This window comes from Nuphar pumila, chromosome 12 (genome assembly GCF_984573655.1).
Source record: "Nuphar pumila chromosome 12, dmNupPumi1.hap1.1, whole genome shotgun sequence".
Lineage (NCBI taxonomy): Eukaryota > Viridiplantae > Streptophyta > Magnoliopsida > Nymphaeales > Nymphaeaceae > Nuphar > Nuphar pumila.
The window spans coordinates 24,132,280-24,137,084 of NC_143260.1; positions in this window are offsets into that span (position 1 = coordinate 24,132,280).

Consider the following 4,805-nt stretch of genomic DNA (forward strand, 5'->3'; position numbering starts at 1 on the left):
CTACCCCAAGCGAGGACCCAATTGTGGTGCCTAAGGTATAATGAATGTCCTCATTCATGTGTTAAGACAACCAACGGTATTGACATGTATGTGTTTATATTCAATTTCAATTAGTAATTAATGAGAATAAGTTAATGAAAAAAAATATGTGAAGCAGCCAACATAGTCGAAAGAGCATAAATTTTATGAATAAATTACGTTGGCAAGCGATGTAAGTGTTACGTATGCATGTTAGTTTATTTGTTCCTTTGTTATATTTGTATGTAGAGTTATTTGAATCTAAGATTGATGTATCATATATCTAATGTCTTATATAGCATCTAGCAAGATTCATACAAAGACTTCAAGCATCTCACAATGAGGACATGGCAATAAGAGCAGAACTTTGCAAAACCATTTATCTTACCCCATATTTTTTTGAGTCTTAAAAGTGATGTTTTTGTTAGTTTTCTATCGAATAATAAAAACTAACTAGTAAACATTAAATGTTCACAGCAAATAGTTGAAACTAAAGGGGTGGCAGGTGGGGCTCGTGGATACTTGGAGATTGTCAAGTTGTTGTATCCTTTTTTTGAACTAACAAGGTATTTGTTGTACAACTTTGCATACTTACAAAACATAAATTTTCATATACACAATGACCTTAAACTCGATTTATGTTACATATCTTAATTCCTATCAATTGGGGCAACCAATATTAGGTTCTTTGAAAAATAGATATGAATTCAAGGAAGTTCAGGCTCTATAATTCGATAGAGTCTACAACTAATACAAATAAAAATATCAGAGCCATAATACAATAATATTGCTTATTCAATAATATGTTTATTACTCTCTCGTACTGGGTAGGTTGAATGTTGTGTAGCAGATTCTTTTTTTATAGGGTGGTTTGGCATCGATTGTTACATTCATTGGATGGTTTGGCCAATAAAGGGTATTCCTCAACAAGAAAATGTGCAATCACTTTGCATATGTTTGTTAACTCAATTTGTACATGTATATGTTCTTGACTTGGTATATCATTGATACAGGGTTGATTATGGTATATTTGTACTATTGTACATGCAATACTTGGGCATAAACACATAATTGAACTTCACACAGGTACATGTTTATATGTCCTTTTTTGAGATATAAGTTATAGTCAGTTGCTTTTTAATAAGCCTTTTTTTAGAATAATGCAACAAACTACAAAAAGTATATAATCAAATTCTATAAATGCATGAGGGAGAAGACTACTTTGGAAGGTATCAAACCGAAGGTTGAATAGGAGACAAAGAGTAAAAAAGGACCACAACAGAATATAGAAGGTCCAAAGGCCAAACAAAAGGCAGAGAATAACAAAACATCAGTCACACAGGTATTGAATGTTCACATATTTGGTTATGCAAACTTTGTACTATGTGTAAATTTAGTAAAACATTTATGAGTTTCAACAAGTTTTTGTTATAGAAAGTTCACGAGTTTTGGTTATGCAAACTTCGCACTATATATGAGAATCTAATAAAATATTTATGATGTTTCGACATGTTTTATGTTTGGTTATGCAAACTTTGTACCATATATGTAAATTTAGTGAAATATTTACAAGTTTCAGTTACAGAAAGTTCATGAGTTTAGTTATGTGAACTTCATACTATATATGTGAATTTAATGAAATATTTAAGATGTTTTGAGAGGTTTTAGTAAATTAAATGTTCGTAGGTTTGTTTATGAGGAATATATATATATATATATATATATATATATATATATATATATAATTAGTTGAATATTTGCTAAGTCTCAATAGGTTTCAGTTACAGAAAGATCACAGATTTACAATAAATACATAATTCAAATTCAGAAACATTCAAATTCAAACTAGTTACAACAGATACACAATTCAAAATTCAAACTGTAACTTTTAAATTCATGTGTAATAATTAAAATTTATAGAAGATACATAATTCACCTATAGCAATCAAATTTATAAGTATACATATTTGAAACCTATAACACAATTCACAAAACTGTATACTTTCGTTATAATTCAAAGTTAATCTGACACATTCAAACTAGTTAAAATGTTAAAGTTGGTATATATTCAAATTAGTTAGGTTGTCAAACATAAATTCAATTACAACTTGGTATATAATTATTTATAAAATATTGTTTAATTAATTATAATAATTAAAAAAAAAACAAGTCACTGAGGTGGATGCATCTGGCATGCTCGTAGCTCCTCGATAACCTTATTATTGTTAGCAATAAGGTCAACTTGAGCTTGTATAATGGACTTCTTTGCTTCAAGCAATTCTTTCATCATGTGGATTTCAGTCAATATAAGAGCCAATTCATTTTTTGCTCCACTTGCAGTCCTTTTGTGCTTCAGACTTCTTGCCCAAAATTTCTTATCCTTCTCAATACCCTTCTTTTCAGAGGGATTGCTTACAAACTGCAGGTTGTCAACAGCTACATCCTTATCATCGTAGGCACGTACCATGGATGACAAGTAGATGTTTTTATTGCAGTTGTGCCAGTCTTCAAATTCATACAGGAACATTGTAGGGTAATCCTTTGTTCGATCATTTATTGTCATCAATACAATTTTGCTAGTTATGTGACGATGATAGTGTGGTTGCTGAAAAAAACCCAAAATGCAAGACTACTCGGGTAACCATTTGGTGCTTAACTTCATTCATGTTGTGCAACCAAATGTCTCTCCTCACGACGTCCTTCACTTGCACAACCATGTCCTAATTCTCTCCTCATCCTCCACGTCTTTATAAGGGTACCACTTTACCTACAAAATAAAGTTTTATTCATGTTTAGTCATATATCGTATTATTTATAAAAACATAAAAAAAATATTTCAAAAATATGTATAGGTGTCATGGTGAATAGAAGTAATAATATACCACAATGAGTCATTCCTATGTGAGGAGCCAATGTTATTCAATCAATCCCTTCATCTTCATCGCATGATGGACTCCATATGGCAACACATGAAAATTTAGAAAGACAGTCATGTTTTAGGGTCTTCCAATGGATATGTGCTTCTATATCCAAACCTGCAAGGATCAATACAATGTTTAATAAGATTAATACACAATATAGTACATCATCAATGTTAAATAACTCAAAAATTTAGGTACAATAAAGAAATAAATACCTTCAACACAACCATCATACCAAATAATGTTTCTTATTCCATGCCTCATCGCACTCAAACTTGCATATAGGTGTGCAAATAAGGTTGCGCCTCATGTGTATTCATTGATGCGATTTAGGTCTTACAACAGTTTGATGTATATCTATTGATCAAATTTCTACCAGTATTAATGAATAAGCATATGCCAATGAAGTACAATAAGAATGCTCTCACCTCCTTGTCCACCCTATATGTGCCCTTCTCTCCAACATATGGTAGCTTCTCCTTCAATCTCTTTGCCTTGTTGGGGTCATAGTGGTTTCTCATTCATGATAACTTCAACCTTTCTCTTTTGAAATGCATCCTCATCCATTTGTAGATAAACACTTAACATGTGGTTAAAATCTTTTCACTGATGTGCACTCATTGGATCCCTGTGGCATTTAAATAAGGTGATTCATATCATATCCTCTAAAGTGATGGTCATCTCAATATCTTCAAATTGGAATATGTTGGTTGCCAAATTCAAGAATGACACAATGGCCTTTAGGCGATTGTAGTTGATGTTCCATGATATGATCTCTAAGAAATTTTGGAAATGCATCCAATCCAGCCTGTCATTCACTTCCTCCATTAATTTTAGGAACCACTCATGTGCTTCAAACCAGTAGAACCGATGCATGTGGCTTGTGGGATCCTCTAAATCTTCTTGTTGTGGGTCTTGCTGTCACATTTCATTTTGTTGGAATCAGTCAAATTAATTATTGAATTATACACACAAATATAATACTTAATTACAATGATTCAAACTAATTATCCTAAAACATGCTTCACACACACACACATATATATAGATAGATATTATAAATTAATAAGTATATATATTTAAACTAGTTATCATAAAAATATACTTCACATACATACTTATATATGATAAATTAATGAATATATATATTGAAACTAGTTATCCTTTAAAGATATTAATATATAACTCAAATTAATTAATTAATTGCAATACTCAACATAGTTATCTTACAATCATGCTTTACACACATATATATAATAAATCAATGAATATATATATTGAAATTAGTTATCTTATAAATAAATTACAGATATATAGCTCAAATTAACTAATGAATTACAATATTCAATATAGTTATCTTATAAACATGTTTCACACAAACATATATATAACAAATTAATTAATGTATATATTAAAACTAGTTATCCTATAAATATGTTGCAAATGTATATGTCAAATTAATCAATGAATTACAATATTGAATATAGTTTTCTTAAAAATATGCTTTGCACATACATATATGATAAATCAATGAATGTATATATTAAAAATAATTATCTTATAAACATACTGCAAACATATACCTCAAATTAATTAATGAATTGCAATGCTCAACATAGTTATCATACAAACATAATCCACCCATACATATATATAACAATTTATACATTGAACTACAATAATCAAACTAGTTATCCTAAAAACATGCTTTACACACACACACACACACACACACATATATATATATATATATATATATATATATATATATATATATATATATATATATATATATATATATATATATATAATCAATGATGTCAAACACCCAGACTTTTGGCCATGGTGCACACTCCTACACTACCC